Raw genomic sequence first — 15,540 nt, 5'->3', positions numbered from 1 at the left:
TATGAACCATAGAGAAGTTGGAATACAGTAGGTTTAACACCAATATAAATAAAGAATGAGTTCATTACAGTACCTTATGTGGTGGTTTTGCTTTCTTGCACTAATGGAGCTTATGAGATTTCCTGTTGAGTTTTGTGTTGTGAAGTTTTCAAGTTGTGGGTAAAGATTTGATGGACTATGGAATAAGGAGTGGTGACGGTGTCCTGGACTAGGGGGTACTCAACGCGTCGTCTCCCGATCAGTTGGATTGGGCCGAGGACCCCCATGGTCGTATACTCATGGGCCAGTCCGGACAGCTGCCGCATACAAGGAAGAATCCACAAGACTTGGCGATCAAGACAAGGACTCCTCCCCCACCGGCGTATTCGGCTAGGACTCTTGTTATCCTAGGCCTCTGGTGCATTATATAAACCGGGGCCAGGCTAGTCGATAGACATATACAACAACAATCATACCATAGGCTAGCTTCTAGAGTTTAGCCTCTATGATCTCATGGTAGATCAACTCTTGTACTACCCATATCATCAATATTAATCAAGCAGGAGTAGGGTTTTACCTCCACTGAGAGGGCCCGAACCTGGGTAAAAACATGGTGTCCCTTGTCTCCTGTTACCATTGATCCTAAGACGCACAGTTTGGGACCCCCTACCCGAGATCCGCTGGTTTTGACACCGATATTGGTGCTTTCATTGAGAGTTCCACTGTGTGATCGGAGAAAGGATCAACGGCTCGACTGCAGGTCAACTGCGACGTCAGCTTCTTCGTCACCAGCTCGACTGGTCACCTTGGTTTGACCGAGGACTGCACCCTACCTCCGATCGTCATGTTCGGATGAAGGCCTTCATTAACACCAACTCCGATCTCTATAAAGATCATGGAGGAGTCATCCATGGAGCTCGGGGGCTCAACGTCAACATTGCCCTCAGGCGACCGTGTTATTTTTCTAGACAACAAACTTGTATCCACCGCCACTGCCTCCTCGAGTGTCGCTTAAACGATTACTTCGGTGGAATTATGCGGAATTAAGTCTACAACAACCCTGCAAAAATTTCGTCGAGTTCCGATGGAGGAATCTCCGGCAATCTCCGATATACCGGAGCCCTGTTGAATCTGGATGAGAATCCGGACGAGTTTAGGGCGTGGTATCCAGCATCTAGCTCGGATGTCCTTTGGAGGATCCAACCGTTGATTTGCTGCGTAATTCCCATATCTACCACCTGCCAAAAATTCAGCTCGATCCAACCGTCCAAACTCCGGGAAACTTCCTATTAGTGCATCACTTTTTGGATCTGTTTTCTGCGCGAGAACGAATCCGACCCGAATTCATCTTCTTTATGAACGGGATCTCGGACATCCTTTTTGAAGGAAGTTTTCGTATGGGGTGTTGTGTTTTATTCTCAAACACATCCCAGTAGTATTAAAAGTATTCTTGCAATACGAACTTCACCGTCGCGCCGGTGTCAAACCAGCCCAACAACATCACTCCACGGCGGCCGACCTGCGTTAGACACGTCGTCGCTTTGTTGAGCCAAGCTCAATTTCTTCGGATCATCATCTCGGTCAGCCGAACAATAGTTCGACATCACGAAGGATAAATCGTCACCAACATCGCCGCCCCACGGATTACACGGAGCGGGCACACCTGCATCGCCACACGGTCACTTCATCAAGCCGGCATCGACCACGTCACGACCTGCATCGCTAGACCGGGGGCTTCATCATCTCTTCATCAACCTACTCCGGAGACTTCGGCGTCGTTGGCCGACCAGCTCCGTCATGTTAGCTGGACCGAGGGCTTTGCCTCGGCGAGCCAACCTTTGCCAGCATCGCCATGCCGTTGCTTTATTACCCATGAGGCGATAGGTGTGCGGATCGAGTCCCAATTTTGGGAATCACCTTTCTTCGGATTGCTACAACAAATAAGCCAGGTGTTATTAATCCTAGTATTTTTTGCTTGTTAAGGGTTCATTTTTCCCAATGAATTATTACTCTGATTTGTCCGTCATATGTACGCAGGTCTATCAAATGGTGGCCGCATTAACGACGGTCGCATGGTGGTTCGGTCAGTTTCCGTACATAGTCCGGCGAACGCCGCATCCGGAACTCGAACCGACCTGTGGATTCAGGCCTTGCCATGCCTTTACCGCATCACGCCGCTGCCCGGCATCGACATTGACTTCAGCGTCAGGCCATATTTCTTTTATTACTCACTTTGCATAAATTATTTGTTATGCAACGAATTTTTTTAATTTTTATTATTATTACTATTATCTCCGGTTTGCACTATTTTTTATGCACAGGAAAATGATCCAGCCGGACTATATCCTTTGGCGTCACCTCGGCTGGACGGGGGGCTTCGTCAACACTTCATTACCCCATGCCGGGGACTTCGGCATCACCCTGCCGTCCTGCATTGATCGTGCTATGTCACCACTTCGGAGTGCCGAGCTCTTTGCTCCGCCACCTCGGGACCGGCTCGGGGATGGAACCTTGTCCCGCATCAAGCTCGGACCGCGTCATCAATACCGAACACATTAACCAGCTAAGTTGTCTTCATGCTCGAAGTTTTAAATTTTTAACTTGTGTTCGGCTCGGCCAAGCATTATACTTTTTTGAAAAAAAGTTGCTTGTAAAAATTTCCTTGTCCAAACTTTGTTTGTGATGCTCAAATTCAAATACCCCGTTTACTTGGGGGCTTCCTTCATGAAGCTTTTTCCTCTTGTATATGGTTATACTTGTACGGCTTTGTTCCTTGTTCGTGTATTATGCCACAATATGCACCATATTGACTTAAGCGATTTGCAAGCTGGGTTGCCTGGCTCCTGTGCTTACCCCTACGTTCCCGATTGTTCGGCTAGGCAGTAAAGGGAGCACCTCTGCGATTGTCACGATCGGGTCACCCGAGCCGGACCTCAGACTAGGTGAAGCCGAAAGCTAGCGCTCTTATTGTTTTCAATCATGGTCGGCACACAACGGAACTCATGAGTACAAAAAAACTATTGCACAAGTCTCATAATAATAATGAGCACCGAAGAAAGGTATCGGTGGGGGTACTATTTTCTTCGAAGATGCTTCTTACTCTTCGCAGTAATATAGCATAAGTTCCCTGAGCGCGCTTTGTCTGTTACAGCCTTATGGCCCGATTGCCTGGTTATTGGAAACACTGTTGATATTCTCGACAGATGGAGTACATAACACTTTTCGGTCCTTGACCGAAGAGGGAGAAGCCGACGGTCGGTTAAGACGCGTTTAAAATTTGGTTGAACATAGATATGATATAAGTACTTCGGTACATGCAATCATTCTTTTACCCAAGTCACTTGGGGGCTCTTAAATTTATATGAGCCATTTTATGATAAGTGTTTTTTCTTCTTAGTCGTTGTAGAGTTTTTTATCACTCCTTTTCTCGACACGAGTGTGCGGTCACTAGCCGGGGAGCCTAATTTCTCTCTCAAAGCCGCTAGAGTTTAGTTTGCTAAACTGGCCTAGTAAGAAGTACTCCGCCTTCGGGATAGGAGGTTGAAGTCGTAGGCTGACCCGCTTGAAGTTTTGAGATAGGATGTGTCATGTTAAAGCACGGCAGAAGCACCTTTTTTTTTCTAAAGTCCAATTTTCGGATTGGCACCGAACACTTGATCTAGTTCGGACATTAACCTTTTGAATAAGTTTTTTGGCTTTTCGAGCCCATGGCACTTTTAAATTATTTGTGTGTTTTCAGCACAAGTCTCGCAGTGCAACACCGGACACCTTTAGAGATTCGGCAAAAACATTCTCAGATATTGCTATATATGCATCGGTTTCGAATTGTGTCTTCGGTCAATAGTTGGGTTGCCCGGCTCCTGCGCTTGCCTCCTATGTTCCGCTTTGTTCAGCTAGGTGTGCAAAGGAAGAACCACTGCGATTGTGCTTCTAGCTCACATGGTTAAGCACCTCAGTGGAGAAAGCCGAAAACTGACTGTCACAACAAGCGTAAACTGGTCGGCGATCCGATGACGGCGTTAAATGACGGGCCATTCATAACAATGGCCGAAGTGTTTACGGCTTGACCTCGACTGTCGCCGAACACTACCGGGGGCTATTAACTGGCCTCCCAAACTAAATCCTCGATATTTTGCTCTTACATTGGAGCTGAGGTTTCATGATCATGCTTAGCATGACAACCCAAAGAAAGGAACCGATAGCGGGACTATTTTCTTTGGAAGACATTTCTTCTATTAAACAGTAATATAACATGTCTCTCCGCGTACCTATGTTTATAAAACTGTATGGCCAAATTGCCTTGTTTGTTGTAAATCTTTGCCCTCATAAAGGCTTTATAAAGTAGGACAAACACTCCTCGGCTATTGGCCGAGGAGGTGGAAGCCCATGGTCGGTCAACAAAGTTTTGTACAATGCGGATCCGAGCATTAATGATGTAAAGTACTTGGATACATAGAGTCATTACACATAATTTGTGATTTTACTATGGATATCGATCCTTAATTCGGCCTCCCGTGCCCGCATTAAGGCTGGGGGGCTACTGGGCTTCGGGCTCATTATTTAAAAATATTAAAGGGGCACATCGATCCCCTGATCTGGTGTTGCCACCAAACCAGTGTCTCGGGGGCTACTGCATTACCTGTTCTATGCAGAAAATATTAAGTGCAATACAGTTTCTGAGGAGATTTTGATCCTCAGGTTGGTCGGCCGCACCCAACCTGAGTCTCGAGGACTGAGCACGCTGCTTTTTGTGTCCCGAAGTATTCTGCCGAGCTAGGACTTGATCCTCCGACCGATTTTGCAAATCAACCTGAGTCTCAGCGGCTACGGGGATCAGCGGTCTTATGTCATCCTTCATGTGTATCTCGGGTTTTAGACCGATACCCACCTTGAGGGCTACTGCCTATGTATCTCGGCAGAGAATAAATTGCACCAATCAAAAATATTGACAAAAATCGGCCCACATTCGGGGAGGTGCGCCACCTCGGAAGCAGTCCGGCATAAAGCTCAGGCGCTAGTGGCTGGCTCCATAGAGGGCATTTCCGGCATTAAGCTCGGCTAAACTCCTTCAAACTTCTTTGAACCAAGGTGATTTATGACACCTCGGATACAGTCCGGCGTTGGAGCTCGGATACATAGTCCGGCATTGGAGCTCGGATACAGTCCGGCGTTGGAGCTCGGATACATAGTCCGGTGTTGGAGCTCGGATACATTCCAGCGTTAGAGCCGGGAAGCAGTCCGGCATTGGTGCTCGGCTGCAAGAGATACCTTGAATGCAGTCCGGCGTTAGAGCTCGGACACTGCCTCCCGGGAACAACTCCGAACCCGAGGTGTGGCATAAAAATAACAAGGCATTGATAAAGGCCGGAAACTTAAAGGGGATCCTCGGATACCCGACGTGTAAACTCGTCGAATGCATTTCGGCGATCCTCAAGATAGAAGATGAGAAGATTTGTTGAACCAGTTTTCAAGACCGGCAACCGAAGATGAAGAACAGTTCGGAAGAATCGAGGAGCGTCCCTAACTTGAAGACCGGTTCAGGGGGCTACTGACGGTGTCCTGGACTACGAGGTACTCAACGCATCGTCTCCCGATCAGTTGGATTGGGCCGAGGACCCCCATGGCCGTATACTCACGGGCCAGTCCGGACAGCTGTCACATACAAGGAAGAATCCACAAGACTTGGCGATCAAGACAAGGACTCCTCCCCCACCGGCGTATTCGGCTAGGACTCTTATTATCCTAGGCCTCTGGTGCATTATATAAACCGGGGCCAGGCTAGTCGATAGACATATACAACAACAATCATACCATAGGCTAGCTTCTAGGGTTTAGCCTCTCTGATCTCGTGGTAGATCAACTCTTGTACTACCCATATCATCAATATTAATCAAGCAGGAGTAGGGTTTTACCTCCATCGAGAGGGCCCGAACCTGGGTAAAAACATCGTGTCCCTTGTCTCCTGTTACCATTGATCCTAAGACGCACAGTTTGGGACCCCCTACCCGAGATCCGCCGGTTTTGACACCGACAAGTGGCAAGAGCCTAAGCTTGGGGATGCTCATGGCACCCCAAGATATTCAAGGATAACCAAAAGCCTAAGCTCGGGGATGCGCCGGAAGGCATCCCCTCTTTCGTCTTCGTCTATCGGTAACTTTACTTGGAGCTATATTTTTATTCGCCACATGATATATGTTTTGCTTGGAGCGTCTTGTGTGATATTAGTCTTTGCTTTTTAGATTACCACAATCATCCTTGCTGTACACACCTTTTGGGAGAAGCCCACTTGATTTAGAATTTATTAGAATACGCTATGTGCTTCACTTATATCTTTTGAGCTAGATAGTTTTTGCTCTAGTGCTTCACTTATATCTTTTAGAGCACGGCGGTGGCTTAATTTTGTAGAAATTGTTGATCTCTCATGATTCACTTATATTATTTTGAGAGTCTCTTAGAACAGCATGGTATTTGCTATGGTTATAAAATTGGTCCTAGAATGATGGGCATCCAAGTTGGGTATAATAAAAACTATCATAGAAAGTGAATTGGATGCTCTGATCAATTTGATGCTTGATAATTGTTTTGAGATATAGAGGTGGTAATATTAGAGTCGTGCTACTTGGATGATTATGAATTTAAAGAATACTTGTGTTGAAGTTTGTGATTCCCGTAGCATGCACGTATGGTGAACCGCTTTGTGATGAAGTTGGAGCACAATTTTATTTATTGATTGTCTTCCTTATGAGTGGCGGTCGGGGATGAGTGATGGTCTTTTCCTACCAATCTATCCCCCTAGGAGCATGCACGTAGTACTTTGTTTTCAATGGCTTGTAGATTTTTTCAATAAGTATATGAGTTCTTTATGACTAATGTTGAGTCCATGGATTATACGCACTCTCACCCTTCCACCATTGCTAGTCTCTCTTGTGCCGCGCAACTTTCGCCGGTACCATACACACACCATATACCTTCCTCAAAACAGCCACCATACCTACCTATTATGGCATTTCTATAGCCATTCCGAGATATATTGCCATGCAACTTTCCACCGTTCCGTTTATATGACACGCATCATCATTGTCATATTGCTTTTGCATGATCATGTAGTTGACATCGTATTTGTGGCAAGGCCACCTTCCTAATTTTTCATACATGTCACTCTTGATTCATTGCATATCCCGGTACACCGCCGGAGGCATTCATATAGTCATATCTTGTTCTAAGTATCGAGTTGTAATCTTGAGTTGTAAGTAAATAAAAGTGTGATGATCTTCATTATTAGAGCATTGTCATAGTGAGGAAAGGATGATGGAGACTATGATTCCCCCACAAGTCGGGATGAGACTTCAGACTTTATATATAAAAAAAGAGAAAGGTCAAATAAAAAAAGGGAGGCCAAATAAAAAAATGAGAGAAAAAGAGAGAAGGGAAAATGCTACTATCCTTTTTTACCACACTTGTGCTTCAAAGTAGCACCATGATCTTCATGATAGAGAGTCTCCTATGTTGTCACTTTCATATACTAGTGGGAAAAAGAACTTGTCTTGTATATTCCAATGATGGGCTTCCTCAAAATGCCCTAGGTCTTCGTGAGCAAGCGAGTTGGATGCACACCCACTTAGTTTCTTTTGTTGAGCTTTCATACATTTATAGCTCTAGTGCATCCGTTGCATGGCAATCCCTACTCACTCACATTGATATCTATTAATGGGCATCTCCATAGCCCGTTGATACGCCTAGTTGATGTGAGACTATCTTCTCCTTTTTGTCTTATCCACAACCACCATTCTATTCCACATATAGTGTTATGTCCATGGCTCACGCTCATGTATTGTGTGAAAGTTGAAAAAGTTTGAGATTACTAAAGTATGAAACAATTGCTTGGCTTGTCATCGGGGTTGTGCATGATTAAATACTTTGTGTGATGAAGATAGAGCAACAGCCAGACTATATGATTTTGTAGGGATAACTTTCTTTAGCCATGTTATTTTAAGAAGACATGGTCGCTTTATTAGTATGCTTGAAGTATTACTATTTCTTATGTCAATATGAACTTTTATTTTGAATCATTTGGATCTGAACATTCATGCCACAATAAAGAAAACTACATTGAGTATTATGCTATGTAGCATTCCAAATCAAAAGTTCTGTTTTTATCATTTACCTACTCGAGGACGAGCAGGAATTAAGCTTGGGGATGCTTGATACGTCTCCAACGTATCTATAATTCTTGATTGTTCCATGCTATTATATTACCCGTTTTGGATGTTTATGGGCTTTACTTTACACTTTTATATCATTTTTGGGACTAACCTACTAACCGGAGGCCCAGCCCGAACTGTTGTTTTTTTGCCTATTTCAGTGTTTTGACGAAAAGGAATATCAAACGAAGTCCAAACGGGATGAAACCTTCGGGAGCGATCTTTTTGGAACTAACGCAATCCACGGGACTTGGAGTGGACGTCAAGCAATAGAGGAGGCAGCCAGGAGGGTGCCCGACGCGCCCCTAGGGCTGGGCGCGCCCCCACCCTCGTGGGCCCCTCGAGCGTCCACCGACCTACTTCTTCCTCCTATATATACCCACGTACCCTGAAACCATCAGAACAGACCATGAAAACCTAATTCCACCGCCGCAACCTTTTGCGAGATCCCATCTTGGAGCCTTCACAGGCGCTCCACTGGAGGGGGAATCGACCACGGAGGGCCTCTACATCATCTCCAAGGCCTCTCCTATGAGTTGTGCGTAGTTTACCACAGACCTCCGGGTCCATATTATTAGCTAGATGACTTCTTCTCTCTCTTTGATTCTCAATACAAAATTCTCCTCAATCTTCTTGGAGATCTATTCGATGTAACTCTTTTTGCGGTGTGTTTGTCGAGATCCGATGAATTGTGGGTTTATGATCAAGTTTATCTATGAGAAATATTTGAATCTCCTCTGAATTCTTTTATGTGTGATTAAGTTATCTTTGCAAGTCTCTTTGAATTATCAGTTTGGTTTGGCCTACTAGATTGATCTTTCTTGCAATGGGAGAAGTGCTTAGCTTTGGGTTCAATCTTGCGGTGTCCTTTCCCAGTGACAGCAGGGACAGCAAGGCACGTATTGTATTATTGCCATCGAGGATAAAAAGATGGGGTTTATATCATATTGCATGAGTTTATCCCTCTATATCATGTCATCTTTCTTAATGCGTTACTCTGTTCTTCATGAACTTAATACTCTAGATGCAGGCAGGAGTCGGTCGATGTGTGGAGTAATAGTAGTAAATGCAGGCAGGAGTCGGTCTATTTGTCACGGACGTGATGCCTATATACATGATCATGCCTAGATAATCTCATAACTATGCGCTTTTCTATCAATTGCTCGATAGTAATTTGTTCACCCACCGTAATACTTATGTTATCTTGAGAGAAGCCACTAGTGAAACCTATGGCCCCCGGGTCTATCTTTTATCATATAAGTTTTCCATCTACTTTTATTTGCATCTTTACTTTTCCAATCTATATCATAAAAATACCAAAAATATTTATCTTAACATATTATCTCTATCAGATCTCACTTTCGCAAGTGGCTGTGAAGGGATTGACAACCCCTTTATTGCGTTGGTTGCGAGGTTCTTGTTTGTTTGTGTAGGTGCGTGGGACTTCTGAGGAGCCTCCTACTGGATTGATACCTTGGTTCTCAAAAACTGAGGGAAATACTTACGCTACTTTGCTGCATCACCCTTTCCTCTTCAAGGAAAAACAACACAAGCTCAAGACGTAACAATGCCTCATGTGATGCTTACCGAAGGGAGTATGTACATGGTTAGCTTACGACGTTTCCGCCGATGACTCACCAAAGTGCATACTCTATTTCTTTGAAAGATGGAAGGATCAATATTAAAGAATGGAGCAAACTAATGAAGGCGCGCACGCAACCAATTGGAGACAACATGCGTCTGCGCAAGCCAGAAGTTGGTGACAGGTGGATCTCCATTCTTCATTTTGGAGATGGACTAGTTTACCTGTTATATGCTATTTTACGTAGGAGAGAGGACTAGGTCCTAGGTAGTAAGAACAATTAGCTAGGGTTGATTATGACTATGATGATGATGATGAGTTATGTGCTACAATGTGTTAGCTAGAATGATGAGATGTCGTATGACTCATAGATGATGATTATGAGGAGTTGTTATGATGATGCATGAGTTGTTATGACTATGATGATGATGATTATGATGAGTTGTTATTATGATCATGATGAGTTATTATATTATTGGATGATCATAAAATCATATGATGAGACTACTTTATAAAATCTGTACAAATACAACTCAAATAAGCAGAAGAAAAAAACAGGAAATTGTAGCAGTAGCGCTGGTTATACCCACGCTACTGCTAGGTAGGATAGCAGTAGCGCTGGTTCGGCCCACGCTACTGCTAGGTAGGTTAGCAGTAGCACCGGTCTGGCCCACACTACTACTACACAATAGCTGTAGTGCCCTACCAGTAGCGCTGGACCCAACGCTACTGGTAGTATTTCAACCCATGCTACTACTAGGGTGTGACTTGATTTGGCGAAGGGGCAGAGCATGCAAGGCTAGACTACAGAAGTTATACATGGACGATAAGATTTGGTCTCATGCTTAAATTTACTTTTTATTATAGCCAGCATGGTCCAATGTTGTCACAGTATCCATCAAATATGAAGAGTTAAGTCTATATCTATTGCATGAAGTAGCTATATACTATAGAACATGCGCTAGCTACCGATATGCATGCATATATTTTATGTTTGCCTTCTAAGAAGGAGAAAGTAACTATTGGAAACATCATTTTAAGTGCAATACTTCATGCTGATATAACTTATTACAAGCATCTTATATACACACATGATTATGTTCAACACGAACATAAGAAATATCTTGAATTTTCATGGTTACAGATAGACCAAAACATACCAAATAAACTATAATCTAATTATTCTTTTATTTCGTGCCTAGAATACCTCATTTGTTACTCAAAGATAACAACCGCAGAATGTGTTGTTCTAGCCTGAATTAAAATAAGTAAATAACACATTACAAATATTTCAAATATGATAGTCTTCTTTTTTAAGGAAAAAGAGATTGGGATGGGTGAGGAAGGAGAGCAGATAGATTGGGATTCTTAAGAGAGAGTAGGGCTGCTCTTCATGGTTGATTTATTATAGAATTGGATCAGTGCTTGGGGCTGGTGTGCTGGTTGATTTGCAGATGTGTACGAGCTCCAATGTGGTTCATGCAAATGGTGAACAGTGAGCTCCAATCGAATGTTGTGAAGAAGTGGACACTGTGACATGGAGATAGCGGTGGTAGCTGCAATTTTCCCAAACGTTGTTGTCCTTCAGCCATTACACTAAAGGGGTTGTTTTCTGAAAGAGATCACTTTCTGAATTATTAGTTCAGAAAAAACAAGTACTATAATTCATCTAGCAGCATACTACCAAATGTACACAGCTAAGCAGGTTAATCAAAATATCTTACAGGAATCTGCTACTTTGGAAGATAGCTTACAAGATTTTGGAGATTGCTACCCTGTTCTCTCTGAGTTCACTGACCTTCTGCATGGGAGGCGTAGTCGTTCATTTTTGGCAAGGATCAATAACCATGTCGGTGTTATGCAGAAAAGTATGTTAGATCCACAGACTAATATATTTGTTTGGTTTCTAATGCATTTACTTGTGTCTCGTGTTTCTTAAGAATATTGCCTGATATGTGTCTAATAAATTAAGAGATTGCATCTGCAGTGGTCTATAGCTACATATAGGGCTGGGCGTTCGGTTCCCCCGAACCGATCGGTGCGGTTCCTCGGTCTTTGTAAAATATCGGTTCTGACAAATCAGTGACCGATCGGTCAACAAGAAATCATCGAACCGAGGTTCCGGTGCACCGAGTAATCGGTTCGGTCGTCGGTTCTGACTGAACACTACCGAAAATTTATCTACACTACTATAAAAAGAGCAAACTTTAACTTTTCTATGTCCACCAAAACTACTGTACACAGATCAACCAGCGCCCTTTGATCTAATCCATTTAACAAGATCTAAGCGTCCATATTAGTTAAATGGTCTTCCATATGATCAAACGGCTCAGATTGAATGTTCTGCGGAGCGGACTGCCCCTCGCGCGAGACCCTCACATCCTGCCCACTCGCGTCGCAAATCACGGAATAGCAAAACTGTTTCGTTCTTCAGCCCCAAAACTTACGGGCTCTTTCCATCGCGAGGCCTGTTCCCCTCGCTCTTCCTCTCCCGATTTTCCGAGTCTGAAACCCACGCCCTCCAACGCTGCCTCTCCCCATGTTTGACGTGCGCCGCGAGGCGCCTCGCCGGCATCGTCCAGCTCACTAACGCCGCCTCCCCTCCATCCAACGTCGCCGTCCTTCACAACGTTCACCCCTCTGCTCCCTCCAACACGCCGCGCATCGCGTCCATGTACAGCGAGATGCAGACGAACCGCCCATGTATTCACTCCTGCTTCAGGCTCGCCGGCTGCGGCTGCGGCGGAGTTTGGCAAGGCCAATCACCTGGTTAATGCGGGTCGTCGTGGCGTACATGGTGATTGATAGCCTCACGGTGTTGCCCATGTCCGTATCTCTAGCATCACGTTACTGAACACCTTCGCGGTGGCGCATCTGGGCGCCTTGCAGGAGAAGACCGCGCAGATCGGCTACAAGGATATGAGTGAGATCGATCTACCGGTCTGTGTTTTTTAGGATGGTACGGCACACTGCCAGTCCGGGCAGGAGCTACTTGGTGACTCCCTGAAGCACAGGCATATGGGTAAATAATTTTGTTTAGTGCTAAGTAGTAGGAGCTAAGTCTGCATGTGCATCAGGTAATACAAGTCGCTGTGCGTCAGGGTGAAGCTAATTTGCTGCAGGCTAGCAATCGATCCCTCAAGTTCTGCCAGAGCAGCGCACGTTCATTGCTCACAAGGCTGGTGCAGACGCACGGCTCCCCGAATCCACGGACCAAGGTGTGGAGGCAGGCTGCAGTGCCGCAGTAGGCGGAAGCAACATACATCATTTGTATGCTCTCGTACTCTTATCCTTTTAACTTTATAAATTAATCTAGATTTAGTTTGATTCTTTGTGTTAATTGGATTAGTTGTCAGCGTTTTAAACTCTACCGGGCCTGATGTGTCATACACGAATAGAGAAATCTGCACAACATATGTGAGTTAGTGACCACTTGTTGATTGCATAGTACAGATGCTAATTATATATATAAGAAAGGGAATTATGGGAGGTACAGATAGAGTGCTACCAAGTTCATATTAAAGAAAGGGTATTATGGGAGGTTGGAGGGGAGAAGATATCGAACATTTTCTTATTTTGATCTGCATGATGCGAATAACTAGATTGAAAATTAATGCTAAATTTTATTGCATTTCAGTAGAGAGTTGAATACATATTGGTAGACAAAATTGAGGTGAAACCTAACATGGTTCCTGTTGTATAAATAATATATAATTATCTTTTACAGGTTTAGAATTTAGAGCACTTAATTTGGTTTACATACAGTGATACATTGCAATGATTTAGAAAGGTGACCTATTTTCAAGTGAATTTACATGTTCTTTGCTATTCAACATAATTTTTTCTTCCCTCCGTTGTGTTAACTGATTCATCTGCGGTTGTGCTCTTCTGACAAAGATGTACATCAAGTCCCGAGAGAACTACTAATAGCTAGCTGGAAAGATGTTTTAGAGAATTTGTTTGGAGGTACATAATGAAACCTCATAACTTCTAATTTGCTGATTTTTTTTCAGAGAAATGCTTCGCTACTAATGCGCTAAACTAATATAAGACGCTGTAGGTCACGAAATACTGACCTAAAACGGCTTTTATTAGTTTCCAAATGGAGTATTATTCCTGTTGAAGCTCTTTAATCATTTCAATTCTTATGTGACAGGCCGACAGCGGGCTCGAGTCTATCTCTGTCTCACGAACAGGGTGGACAGGTTCACGACTCGACTGATTGACTGAATCGGAGCAAACAATTCAGCAAACACCTTATGGGCAGAGGTAGAGAAGCAGAGTATGGGCACTAGCACAGCTTACCTTTTTATCTTCCTGTACGTGCTGCACTGAGGCGCTTTGTTCTTACATTTGTATTTGATGATGGACACGTGCATTGCACGTGCATGGTTACTAGTAGTAGTACTAGTAGGAATCTCTGCCGTGTGTTCAGTATACTGACTAATGTCAGTACTCAGTACCTATAGGTTGTACTGTAGGCTGTAGGGATCAAGCACTGTAGGCTATAGCACTGCGTGCTAGTCTAGTCTCCTCGGCCAACTCATTTAGTACTGTAGGATCCCATCTCAGAATTTGAGATAGAAAAAATAAATTATGAATACAAGGATCGAGACACGGGACTTGCACTTGCAGCAGCGTCATGCGGGCGTGCTGTTCAACAGGATGGTGGCGCGACGACCAACCCCAACAGCGAGACTGCCTCGCTAGGTGTGCATCCATGCGTGGGTCAGGTTCACGATGCGGTCGCGGGATTAGGACTAGCACAATTAGTGGTTGGGAGCTTGGGGCAGCGAGGAAATCAAGAAACAGTAGTTCGGTCAGGCATATGGGCCGGGACTTTTTTTTCTCGGTGTTCGGTCAGTACGGTTGACCGAGGGTTAAAGCCGAATTCACCGAACCAATTTCGGTTTTCCAAACATGCAGACCGATCTTACGACCGAAGTTTTCGGTTTCGGTGTGTTCGGCTTCGATGTCGGTTATATCGGTTCGGAAAATCGGTTTTCAGATTATATGCCCACCCCTAGCTACATAGAGGATGACTAGCCATTGACAAGCACCATAATGTTTTTATTTCACATGTGAGAATTAGTCCATGCATTAGAATTATAATTACTTATGTGGAATTGCCTCATAAAGTCTTGCTAAGTCCGAGTCGACTGAGACTTAACGAAATCTCAGCCGATGCTATATGCATGAGATCTTACATTAAGATTCCTGCAAAAAAAAAATCTGTCTCTTTTTTTCGTTCTCTCTCTTTCATGTTATGTCACTTGACTGAGACTTGGTTAAATATTAGTCGACTTAGACCTAGCCGCATCCTTTTGTTATCTAATAATCGTACACTAACCAGTAGCAAGGCGGTCGAAATCTGCACACATACAACACTCATTGTGATAAGTGGTTAAATACATAATTCTTTTATCCCGTTGCAGTCCCTTTTGCTAGTCAGTTCTAAAAAAGGGTCAAAACAGTGATTTCGGCCTACGCGGGCGTCAAAAGCGCTGCTGAACAGGCCAGGCTTCCTCTAGCCGGGCTGCCAGCCCATGGAACTGCGCCAGCCAGCCGAACGGGCCCACGGAGCCGGAAGAGGGCGACAGAACCGGAAGCTACGGATCCTTGTCTCGAAAAAAAAAAAGAACCACGGATTGGAAACTCTTCGCTGGAAGCTTCTCGCCCTCCTACGGTCGCCGCATCCGCCTCTCGTCCCCTACGCCGCCCAGCGCCCGCCGCCCGCCCCCCGCCGCCCTAGACCCCAACATCCCGCGCGGCCACCGC

Source organism: Triticum dicoccoides, chromosome 1B (assembly GCF_002162155.2).
Source record: "Triticum dicoccoides isolate Atlit2015 ecotype Zavitan chromosome 1B, WEW_v2.0, whole genome shotgun sequence".
NCBI classification, from domain to species: domain Eukaryota; kingdom Viridiplantae; phylum Streptophyta; class Magnoliopsida; order Poales; family Poaceae; genus Triticum; species Triticum dicoccoides.
Note: the sequence above shows the minus strand (reverse complement) of the source record.